This window comes from Schistocerca nitens, chromosome 5 (genome assembly GCF_023898315.1).
Source record: "Schistocerca nitens isolate TAMUIC-IGC-003100 chromosome 5, iqSchNite1.1, whole genome shotgun sequence".
NCBI lineage: Eukaryota > Metazoa > Arthropoda > Insecta > Orthoptera > Acrididae > Schistocerca > Schistocerca nitens.
The window spans coordinates 342,011,264-342,024,373 of NC_064618.1; the positions used below are offsets into that span (position 1 = coordinate 342,011,264).

Sequence of the window (13,110 nt, forward strand, 5' to 3'; positions counted from 1 at the left end):
GCGCAGTTGTAAGATACTAGATTCGCATTTTGGGGACGACAGTTGAAAACCACTTGGGCCAACCAACTATAAGTTTTCCGTGGTATAGACGCCGTACAGTGCCACAGAGGACTTGCCATTTAAATGCAGGGCAACAACGACCGCTAAACATTTACAGACCTTAGAACCACGTCTTACATGTGTGTCACAGGAGCTTACTGTAAGTGTCAAGACACACAGCTTAGTAACGGTACTGAGCAACAGCCATTGAACACTCGAAGCATGTAAAAAAAGAAAAAAAAGTAAAAGTAAAAAGGTCGGCTTGACTAGTGAGTCACGGTACCTGTTAGTGTTCGCCAATGGCAGGATAGGAATAGGTTGCAAACCACGTAAGGCATTGTGTCTACAGGGTGTTGTTCAGGAAGGTGTTGGAGGCATTCTACATGACGTTTCTAATGTGAGTTGAAATGGATCGTATACTGAATCTAAGTCTCTCATCGGTGAACAATAAAAGAACTTTCTGCCTGCTCTCGTACATCCGTTTGCTCACGTACAGCGTTCTATTAGTGACCTGTACCTGCAACAGGACAGTACGGAATTCCACCGGCCCTGAATTGTGTAAATGACGTAATTTCTATCCAAGATCGTAAGATCGTAGCTACTACGCAATAAGGATTTTTCAGCAACGGCTGCTATCGATATTGTGTATGGTTAGACTCTTTTGACTGTTACTAAGCAACGGCTTCGAGCGTGGCTCTACAGAGGGCATGCGCGTCGAGTTACGAGCGTTTCACAGACGTACCGGCTCGGAAGCTAGAGTCTCGGTCTGGTGGTCAAGAGTCAAGGTTCCGGCTGGCAACGGCAGCGCCGTCTCCTCCGAACGGACAAGCAGAGCGGGCGCCACCAGAGGAGGGCGTGGCCGAGTGCACCACGTCAGCACCTGCGGCTGCGCGAGTGTGCAAGCTGGAGGCGATGGGGCCAACTATACATAGGGCGAAGAAATCGCCGGTTCGTGGGGTGCGGCTATAGGAAGGCTGGCCACTTGGGATAGCCCCTGTTTAGCCGAAAGAGGTAAACTTGATGGGCACGTTTGAGAACAAGAAGCGTTGCATATCGATCGCGCGGTCCCCGAACGACATATATCGACAGCGCGACTCTAATGGTGGCAAGTATTGATACTGGTTATCCTGGTGACTACAGAGATGACAAAAGACGAACATTAAGTTAACATTGATTACAAAGGAAACTAATAATTTCTAGATGTGCTGGTTACGAGGAATGGCGAGAACGTGCGCAATAGCGTGAATCGAAAACCGATCCACACGGACCGATACTGCACAAACTTTCAAACCATTACCCAAGCCAGTAAAGAAGAATAATCAGTACGCTCATAACGCACACGAAACAGATATATGAGCCACAGGACGCAGCAATGGGTACTTCAGCAGTTGCACAAGAAAAGTCATGACACGTAACACCCAGCGAAGTGACACTCCGGAAGAAGAAATGTCGGGTACGGCTTTCTGCTATACATCTCCAGAATGACGGACAAAACTGACCGTATATTGCGGAAACACGAAGTAAACAGTATTTACAAACCGACCAAGGTTTCTCATTCGGAGAAGTGGAAGGCAACCCATTTTACCTCAAGAGGAGCAACTAGAGAAGATAGCGTTGTGGCCTGGAGCAAAGTCGACGTTGTGACTCGTCCCATAGATGTTCCATTGAGTTCAGGACGAGACCCTGGTGAGGTCAGCCCATTTCAAGAATGTTATTGTCCACAAGCCATTGCTTCAGAGGTACCGTCTTACGACACTGTGTATGTTCATGCTGGTACAAACGATCATCGTCTGCGAACTGTTCCTTTTATTGCGCGTAGTACACAGTGCCGTAAAATGAGGTCATTGCCTTCCACATCTGGCGTTTTTTAAGCACTGTAAGTGGAACATACCCTACCCGCGAAAAACACTTCACTGTTGGAACTACACGTTGTGTCAGATAACATTCTCCAGACATCGGCCAAACCCAAACCCTTCCATCGGATTCCACAGAGTACAGCGTGATTCATCTCTCAAAATGACTCGTTTCGAGTCGTCTACTGTCCAGTGGCATTGCACATCAAATGCAACTGACTTAACTTCTAAGGTCATCAGTCCCCTAGAACTTAGAACTACTTAAACCTAACTAACCTAAGGACATCACACACATCCATGCCCGAGGCAGGATTCGAACCTGCGACCGTAGCGGCCACGCGGTTCCAGACTGTAGCGCCTTTAACCGCTTGGCCACACCGGCCGGCTTCCATTCTGATAACATAATACTGACCACCTTCGTTTACACAGCAGGGGCCGCCGTCACATCTAGTGGTCAGTCCCTCAATACGTAGGGGCGTACAGATACTTCTGATTAGACAGTGTTCTCCGCAGTGGCTGCCACCCAACCTCAAGCCGTACGATTAAGGTAAATACGCGTATCGAAACATATTGCTACCTTACTGTTCTACGCATCTGTATTTCATGACGCACGTGGTGATTATACCTTTGGTTGTCAGTGGTTACTGTGGAAACCCTCGATTCTTAGGTGGACTACCCAGTTTAGTACTAGTGCCATCATTTAAACATGGCGTTTAGTGCTAGCCGCTGACCTCTAGCGGCCATCTCCAGTACCCAGTTTGGAATAACGTCCTTTCCCGGCTTTGAGATTATTGCTACAGCTCATGCTTATTCTGTGCTCCGCCGTCTGACAGTTATTGGCTCTGAGCACTATGGGACGCAACTGCTGTGGTCATAAGTCCCCTAGAACTTAGAACTACTTAAACCTAACTAACCTAAGGACAGCACACAACACCCAGCCATCACGAGGCAGAGAAAATCCCTGACCCCGCCGGGAATCGAACCCGGGAACCCAGGCGTGGGAAGCGAGAACGCTACCGCACGACCACGAGATGCGGGCTGACAGTTATTCCTCATTTCTGGTTATACAACACAGAAAATTTTACTTTTTGTTGTCGCGTCTTTAAACATACGTTTTGTGTGCTGCAAGTCGCTACTCCGAATCATCTTGCGTTCAACACAAAATAGTCATGTGTGGTTCCAGTCTGTCACCACTATCGAGTAATATTCGAGTCATATTTTCTTCTTAGCCACAGAGTCTTCGAATAATGGAATCAGAATGCTGCTGACTTTCTTTGTCACATACTGTATTAGCTGCTGCATGAATTACCAAGTGAAGAGATCAGACAGGGACAATGAAAGTGAAATGTCGACACCGCATGATGTCACATCTTTTATGCGCCAATCGCCGCCCGAGTACAATCCGTTTTGGTGTTATATTACAAGCAGTGTTGCAGACTTCAATATTCAGCTAGTCACAAAGATAAGGAAACCTTTTTAAGTCATATGTGAGACTGTGTTACTAATCTGTTGGAGTGTTGTGGAAACTACGTTCTCCTACCCTGATACCTGACTCTGAGGCATAGCTGTGTAACAGTGGCACTGAGAAATTGTCTTAGCGGTGTACTGTACCAGAAGCCGTTTCACGAACTCACAAATTCGGGCTGCCGTAACAACAGTGGCAACTCGGTCTCCACAGTAGTAGCAATGAGGCCTTTTCAAAACTGGCGACGAGGTTTTACAAAATCTCCAGCGAACCCATCAAAAAGACGAAGATTGAACACACCCGAATTAATGTCCTCTTCCCCTGTATCAGCATGACAATGCATATTATCATAAAGCATTTAACATTACTGAAATGGAATGGTATTCAGAGACCCCCGATCTGAAACTTTGTGATGAGTTAGAGCGTCGATTACGCTTCGGACCCGAGCCTCCAACATCACTACCTTCTCTGGTTTCGGCTCTTAAGGAAGAATAAGCTGCCATTGCTCCACAGACATTCAGACACCACGTTGAAAGTGTCCCCAGCTGAGTTCGAGCCGTCATAAAGGCGAAAGGTGGACACACCCTACATTAATCTCTATTAATAGTTGTTTGGATGACATAGAATTATGAGTTAGCAACGTGTTTGGACACATGTATTTAGTTTAATTGCACAGTTTGAAGTCGGGAGACAGCTGCAGCGGAGAGCGCGTTCTGCTAGCGTGGCGGATATTTCGTACGCCTTAACCGGTGCGCAGCCAGTTTGCCTGGGAGTGTGGCAGGCGGGTATTTAAGTCCGAAAGGGCCCGCCACTTTCCACCTATTGCAATGCGGCGCTGGTCCACATTAGAGCTATAAAACCGCTGGAGCACAGATACAACACGCCACCACGGACTGACTTCTCAGAAAGCATAATAACCGGGGAGCGACAATTCTGCACCAATTTGTGAGCAGCGGGAAAGGAGTCGACCTTCGGCAACCGCTGGAGGCAGGCTGGAGCGGGCGGGGCTGCGCCGTCCGAGTCCAGGTGGGGGCGACGAGCGGCGCAGAGGTCGCTCCGCCAAGGAAAAGCGCCGGCCTCTCTTTTCCTGGCCGTCCCTGAGGTCAGCCGCCAGCCCGGCGCTCAGTTTCCCCCTCATTAAAATGGCCGCACTGCAGCGGCCAGCGCTCCAGAGGTCGTAGGTCACTGGTTACGAGGAAAAAAGAACTCTCGTCAAACGAGCGTTCCCTGTCTTTCTCCTAGTGTGCAATTTTTAGAAGCAGGTGTTCATTCGCGAAGTACCAAACAAATATGAGCAGAATATTGCAGTGCCAAATTACATGCTGAAGAACGCGCGTCCGGAGCCGAGGTCGCTAACGAGGAGTTCGGGCCTTGAGTAACCAGTTCAAAACCTGGCGGTGGAAAAACTTTCCACCGTCAGTAAATGGCCGCCGGTTGGGGCGTATAGTTTTTGGCTGTCGTACTGACTGGCGAGGTGCAATTTTGAGACGTTGCTTTCCTTCTTGTTGCTGAAGAAGACGTGTTAGTAGAATTGCTCTCTATCAAAACTACGGTTCGGTAGTTTCGGTATACTACATAAATGACATAGTAAATGGTAGGATTACCGTTAGTATTTCGTAGGATTGTAGAGAAAGAAACATAAATGAATGTGTAAGAGAGAAACTAGAACCCCACGATTTCTCTCTTTTTTTGTGTGGTTTGATTGTATTGCACGTAATTAGAACAGCACGTCATTCATTATTAATCCTCTGTTTATTTTATATCCTTACGGAATATAAACTACATTTTATAAGTAACAAAAATTAGTTGATCACGTAACTTCTGCGCTTTTATGTAACCAAAGCAATTACTTGTGATGCAAACATGAAAAATATATGGAGTAATTCATGTTATTTTGTGCTGAATAAAACGTTTATCGCGATCAGAGGCAAGAGTTTCCTGCTATTATTGATAAAAAAAATGGCTCTGGGCACTATGGGACTTAACATCTATGGTCATCAGTCCCCTAGAACTTAGAACTACTTAAACCTAACTAACCTAAGGACAGCACACAACACCCAGTCATCACCAGGCAGAGAAAATCCCTGACCCCGCCGGGAATCGAACCCGGGAACCCGGGCGTGGGAAGCGAGAACGCTACCGCACGACCACGAGCTGCGGACTATTATCGACAAATGCGAAAGTTATTAGTGAATAACAGAAACATGTTTTATATATTTTATTGAAGCGACGACTGATATATTTTTGTTTTCCGTTTCTGTTTCAAAAATGGTTCAAATGGCTTTGAGCACTATGGAACTTAACTACTGAGGTCATCAGTCCCCTAGAACTTAGAACTACCTAAACCTAACTAACCTAAGGACATCACACACATCCATGCCCGAGGCAGGATTCGAACCTGCGACCGTAGCGGTCGCGCGGTTCCAGAATGTAGCGCCTAGAACCGCTCGGCCACCCCGGGCGGCGGTTTCTTTTTATTTTACCTTTTTTTAAAAGGAAATTGCGATTTCTAGCGCTATATGATAAATCTGTATTGTTTTCTTTATTTTTAATACATCATCCCTCTCTTTCACTTCACAAATCAACAATTTTCGAATAAAACCTAAATTAAACATAGAAAAGTTCAGTTTTGTTGTATATACTGTATATTTTTAAGTAACGCCTAGTAAGACACTGATCCCAAACGTATGTAAATCGACCGTAAAGGCCTGGTAGGTATGCAACACACCATGTACAGGTAACGCCGGTAGGACCGTAACTCATTAAAGCTACAAGGGAAAACTACTGTAGTCCAGCTTACTTATGACAGCCTACTGGCGTACCCCCGGCAGCGTGAGGCGCGCCTGAGTTCGCTGCACGATGTAATTTAGGTACCGTCAGTGTCGGAAACATCAGTTCGTGGACCCGAATCTGATTGTTTTTAACACCTTTCCAGGTAGCGGCGTTGAATATTAGTGATTAATATGTCAGAAACGTCTGATACCTTTTTCCCTCATTTTCATGCAGACTGTCTGACAAAACGCAACAATTTTACCAAGAAAGACATTGTAGTCGAGGTGGAAACTACAGTTATTGTTTGTTCTGAAAGTAATTTATTGGTTTGATTGTGTTAGACAGTAAATTATTTTGAAAACGAAATACGCTTATAGAAGTTTCCGCATAATCACCCTTCAATGTGACACTTCTCCCAGCACTGAACGATTTGGCGGAGACCTTGGTTGTAGTAATCGGCAGTTGGCTGTTCAAAAAACATTCCTTCTAAAAAATTATCTCGTTATCAACCATGTACCTAACTAATGTAATTTATTTTTATGAATTCCAGTCAATGATGACAAGCAAATTGCTGTCAGTCGATGTCGGGCTATAGTGACCATCTTCTGATCTCCATAAAACAGAAGAAGTCTCTCATTTTCGTACCTTGATACAGGCAAAATAGCACCAAATAACGGCAATTTGTGGTCATTGACTGAAATTGAAGAAAGAAATTCTCTGCTTCCTGGATAACTGTCTTCACTCCCAACTACGCCGTAGCTTATATAACTACAGGAAGTCCGAATTTCGTGGTTCTCGCCTTCAGGTGTAATGTCATTATAGTGATGTGGTTTATATTCGAAAAGGCGCACGCACTTGTAAAGCTAGTTTTCGAGTCCTTTAACTATTTACAATCATTGGTTCCCCTCCTACACTGACTTATTTTTTCACCCGACGAATATATACTGAAACCAGGGAGTCTTACTCAATGCCTCACTGAATCGTAAAACGGTTTTCTATCTCCGTTTTATATTTTTTTAATCCCTTGACATCTTGTATGAAAGGACGTTGTGGGCTGTTATCCAACAGTATTACGTAACTTGGCCATAAATTATACGAGGCGCAACTCGTTTAGTAACCTGACATGCATCTCGATGTGTAATAAATTTACATCAGGTTGTGCTAATACATCACACCACGCGATAACAGCTCTTTCTCACTACACTTGTAATCGCTCAGCAAAGTAGCGTTACCGAAACTGGAAACCAATGTTGTGCACTTGCTTCTAAGAGTAAATATTGAATAGATAATTAAGCCCAAGAAGAACCATTAAACTGTTGGTATAAAGCTCTTGAGGATACTACAATTTACTGATACAGCACCATTCTGTTCAAAGTTGTCCTATGGCGTCGTTTGGCTCTGACGTGTCGTAGTAAACTTTATACAAAAGTGACCGCTGAGAGTACTTCCACCTCAGAGGAACCGTGATTTCGGGGATAGCGCTAGCGCCTGAGACAAGCTAATAATTGGTCTTCGTGTTATTCTGGGAAACGACGCTCACCGCTACGGCGTTTCATAGGTTCTCGGCCATTTCGATAGTCAAACATGAGGCCAGACTTAACGGAAAAGATTAAGTATCAATCAGCACGTCACCCCATGTTTCAGCTATTTCTCGGTCGATCGAGGAGTCTTTGGTTTGGTGTATACAGTGCAAGGCAATACGTGTGTACTGTCCAGGACTTAATAAACGTTAGCCAGCTCAACGATCAGAGAAGTAGTCAACATATGTAGCATTTCCCAACTTTTTGACAATCCTGCAGATGCAACGCTTCGAATTTCAGGTTTTCCCGCACCGAAATCAAGTTTTATGGTGAGCTAGCCTAAAAATTCGTCTAATTCTGAGCACCCACGTCTTCAACACTCACATAACTGGCATCATTGTCTCCCTTACGAGCGACTATTTAGCAACAAGAAAAATTACATTTACAAAGTCGCGTCATTCTTTTTCAAAAAGATTCTTCTTGGTATGTGGGCGTGTCATGATATGATAAGACTACCAGCGTTTAAGGTATTACATCAGGCAGACTTAATCAGGAATTCACCCTGATTAACACTGCCTGCAAGAGTAGCCGAAAATTTTGTAGTTTTTCGTATCACGGGTCGGTCACACAGCCAGAAGAATCTTACTGAATGCTCTTCGGCAGCGAAAGCCTACCATCTACATCTACATAAACATTCCGCACGGTGCATGACGGAGGGTGCTATTTACCAGTTCGTTATAATTATGAAGTCTGCCGCAAATGTCGGTGCTCTAAACTACCACAATAGTGTTTCGTTGAAATAACGTACGTAATATTTACATGTTGACGAAACCATCAACAACAAATCCAGCAGCGCGCCTCAGAATTGCTTCCATGTCTTAACGACCTAGCGGGGATCCCAAACACTTAGACAGTACTCATAAATGAGTGGTGTAAGTGTCCTTCACGTGGTCCCTTTTACGTATGAACCATGTTTCCCTAGAATGCTTCCAATAAAGCATGCACTATTCTGTTCAAAGTCTGCATGTTTGTCTATTAAGAATTTACTACTGATGGACAAAGATTTATAACGTTAAACGTTTCTCGGAAGTAAAGTGGTTCTCAACACAAAAATTGGTTGAACACCAGAGTGCTTTATTAGTTATCATCCTACTAGAGACAGCTCGACAATCGTCCGAAGAACATATACATTTAGTTATGGGGGACCTACAGTTAAACGCGGAACATTAATCGACGTACAACTTGATTTTTTCCCCACGTTTACAGCACACAGAAAGGCCATTCAGAGAGCTGTTACTTTTTCAGCTCATGCAAGCCATAGCATGAATCACCTGTTGTGCCCTTTTTATGCTGGTGGCAGAAAGCACATTCGGCCAAAATGTTTAGATAAATAAATTTGGTCAAATCGTGATAATAGAGTGAATTCTCTGACCACATTAAAATCGCCAGAAAGTAGGAGGAAGAGGAGAAGGGGAAGGAGGAGGAGGAGGAGGAGGAGGATAAGAAGGAACCTTCCTTCATGATGTAGCAGTTTTGACGAAGAGTATCGTGTTTTTTGGAGGCGACGTACTGCAAGGCGACCAATGTCCTCAGACATCTGAGATGTTACCTCATATTTTATTATGAAAACCAATATCTGTATTTGGCACTGGACTCATTGCCTTCTTAATTCAATTGCTTGCTTACAAAAGTACCGCGAAAAAAAGAGATCGTTCAGAAAAGTATTGTGCTCGTCAGACTACTACTTGAGAAACGCATGTTACACATCTGTGAACACTTGCGTTGATCTGACCTGATCAGGGCGCGACAGGCAGGGGATTACACCGTGCCGAAGAGACGCCAGATGGGCTCTCGCAAAGTGGAGACGGTCGCAGATGTGCGGAAGAGAGAAATTCCGGAGAGACAACAGTCAATAGCGTGCGGTTACGGTCGGAACTGTACGAGGGAAACTGAAAAAAATTGACCGACTTTAAGAAAATCATGTCGAGGTTGCAAGATTGGGGCGATTATCAAGAGTGAATAATAGTCAAAGTGCTGTGTTCATTTCAGTGCTCGCAGAAGTGCCTTAACATGACTGATAAATATGGTTCAGTCGGTACTAGCTCTGTACATTAGTAGTCGGTGCCGAGAATATAAGTGACTGATAATAATTCGTAACTCACAAACGAATAAAATTGTGGTCTTTTTATTTCATATTCTCAAGAATATCACGACAAGAATTTACAGCGACGGCACCATGGTGAGAACGAGGCTCTCAACCGGGGTTCGACAACTTGATAAAAGTAAAACAATGCATATTATTGTCATCTCTCCCCTAATTGGGCGTCGAGGGCAAATCAAGATACATTTTCAATCCGAGGACAATTTGATTTAGCATTCAAGATATCCCAGGTCATTGACTTTTTTTATTAAGTTACGCAGTCAGAATGTATTAAAATAATCCCACTGCACAACAAGGAGTTAAATGACAATTATATGGATATGAAGCGCAAAAATTAGTATTATACTACATACTAAACATTCAGTAGTAGTGCACGTAATTTATGCTTGGCTTTCGGCGTCAGAATAAAACCACCAATTTCATTTCAGTACTACAACTTTCAATGTCATCTTGACATCCAGTAACAATAGATCAACTATAATACAGCTAACTTCCTTTGATCACTTGGGGCAATAACGTCCCGGAAACCTGGCTCACCTGGTTACAAATGAGGTATCGATACAAGACACAGTAATATCGGATCTCGTGTTGTATGGTCCTCTAGCAGTCTTACTGGAGCCACCTAATTACCCACTGTATAACAGCCAGTGAAATGGCAATGTCCGGCAGTGCCGGCACGGGGACATTGCCCGGGATGGGACGAGCGGCGGCCCTGAATGACTACAGCGTGCTGCCCGCGTCAATGGCCGTAAACGTGTCCGCGAGACTTTCGCTGGGCTCCCCACGCCTGGAGTGAGAGAGCAGCGACCAGCGGGCAACACGTTCTTAATTGTCGGCTGCAGGCTGCAGGAAGTCTCGGCCCGCTTCCCTAACGAGCTCTCCACTTGCGGTCAGGCCCCATTATTGAAAACAGCGGTCGTGCTCCAGTTAGATCTCGCGGAGTAACAAGCTGCTTCGGCGTGTTGATTTAATTTCAGCCTCTCTTTTTTTTTTTACGAACCTGCTGCCTGTGTCGCAGATCTGGCCCTCGCTTTAATAGCTAGTGCAAGGGCGAGCCATTCACCTATTTCATAAAAAATGTAAAGCAATTTTCATACCAAGGTTTGGTTTGACTACCACTACTTTACGACACCAGAATTTACTGTAGATGATACATCCATGCCAACTCACTCACTTAATCACTGGGGACGTGAAGTTTCAATTTAGCGGCAAATTTTTTGGACCAATCTCAGTGTATATTATATACATTCATCCTATATATTCGTAGGCAACGGCCTTGCCGCAGTGGATACACCGGTTCCCGTGAGATCACCGAAGTTAAGCGCTGTCGGGCGTGGCCGGCACTTGGATGGGTGACGATCCAGACCGCCATGCGCTGTTGCCATTTTTCGGGATGCACTCAGCCTCGTGATGCCAGTTGAGGAGCTACTCGACCGAATAGTAGCGGCTCCGGTCAAAGAAAACCATCATAACGACCGGGAGAGCGGTGTGCTGACCACATGCTCCTCCTATCCGCATCCCCTCATCTGAGGATGACACGGCGGTCGGATGGTCCCAATGGGCCGTTTGTGGCCTGAAGACTGAGTGCTTAGTGCTATATATTTTCACCGTTGTTGTCAACGTTTCGACGTTAGAGCTGCTACCTCTCAATCAGGTGGTTCCTAGCTCCTCAGTTTGCATCACGAGGCAGAGTCAGCCCCCGGTCCAGTCAGTAACCCAAGTCCCCCACACGAGTGCCTGTCACGTTAACCACTCAACTACATAAGCGGGCTCCGAAGAGTCGTCAGGAACATTTTCTCTGGTGTATCTGGAGATATTTGCTATTTCGTTTTGGCAGCGTGCAGCTGGAGTCAGCCCAGAGAAATACTGCTCATCAGACCTTTCATAATGACGCCTAGCGTCGACAGAGAGCATCGTTTTGTTTCCCATTACAATCAAAACTTTTTTTTTTAAACTGGAGTTTGGTTTGCCATTCGGTATAGCGATCTGAAATTAGTCTGTTGCCTTATTCGTTCTATTGATACTCAATAGCAGAGACGGTAAAACAGGAAGTATAACCAGTAGGACGTGCGGGGTAGCCGCGCGGTCTAGGGGGCCTTGTCACGGCCAGCGTAGCTCCCTTGTCGGAGGTTCGAGTCCTCCCTCGGGCATGGCTGTGTGTGTGTTGTCCTTAGCGTAATTTAGTTTAAGTTAGATTAAGTAGTGCGTAAGGTTAGGGGCCGATGACGTCAGCAGTTTGGTCCCATAAGACCTTACCACAAATTTCCAAATTAATGACCAGTACTCCAGCAGCGACTGCGCAGCGCTTCTGCATAGCTGTTGCAGCCAGCGCGAAACACGACGTGCTGTCAGTGATGCAGTACTGGTTATTATTCGTGTTTTACTGTTCCTGCTAATACATACCGACAATAGGAATAACACACTAGACTAATCTGAGACAATTTCATCGAATGGATACGAGAAATTCTATTTTAAAAATGATTTTGCTGGTAACTGCAAACAAAGTGACGCCTTCCAACGACGCCAGGTGTCGCCTGAAAGACGTTATGAGCAGTATTTGTTTAGGATGACTCCAGATACAAGTTGAAAAAAAAAAAAGAAAAAGAAACAGCTGCTGAAAGACCAGAGAAAACGTGCCTGACTGCTCTTAGGAAAGACATCCTGTACATGGTGTCCCTGGAGGAGTGATCAGTATTAAATGATATGACAGCAACGATCATTAGAGGCAAAAAAGTGAAGTAAACATCAGAGCTAAAATGCCTACTTAAAGGACTTGAGCACTTAGTTCATCTTCGATACTGTGAAACAAGCCTCTTATATTGCAAGCTTTTTGCTTTTCATATTTTGAGAGGTGGTAGTATGGGCTAAAGTGTGAAAAGAAGTCCAGCAAACATGGTCTCAGAAGTGCATATATTAACAGCAATTAACGTAAGAGCAAGCAAAGAGCTTTCAGTACAAGGGTTTTGTTTCACGGCATTGAAGACGAAGAAGTGCTCACAGCTCTTAAGGCATGAATTTTAGAGCCAATGTTTACTGGACATTTTGCTTCGAATGGTCTTTCCGGTTATATCCCTTAATATTGACCACTCTTTCTGGAACACCCTATATATTGTTTCAGGACGAGTAGTAAATATTTTAGAAGCTGTAGTATACCCTAATTCGAATATAGCTTATGTTCAGTTTTAGAGATACGACTTTTTAAAGTAACCCAAACGAATATTCACAGAAGGTGTTAAGCTGAGGCTGACGATTTAGGTCAAAGTTGAATTCTTAAATTCCATTTCCCGCTTCACTTTGGAA

General features: G+C 44.7%; 1 protein-coding gene and 1 pseudogene across 1 annotated transcript in view; one reads left to right on the plus strand and one right to left on the minus strand.

Moving 5' to 3' along the window:
- The window catches only part of LOC126259571 (uncharacterized), a 585,582-nt gene that overhangs the window by 552,740 nt on the left and 19,732 nt on the right, over window positions 1-13,110 (minus strand). The gene's annotated exons all lie outside the window — the stretch shown is intronic.
- Window positions 11,077-11,194, plus strand: LOC126260987 (5S ribosomal RNA; annotated as a pseudogene).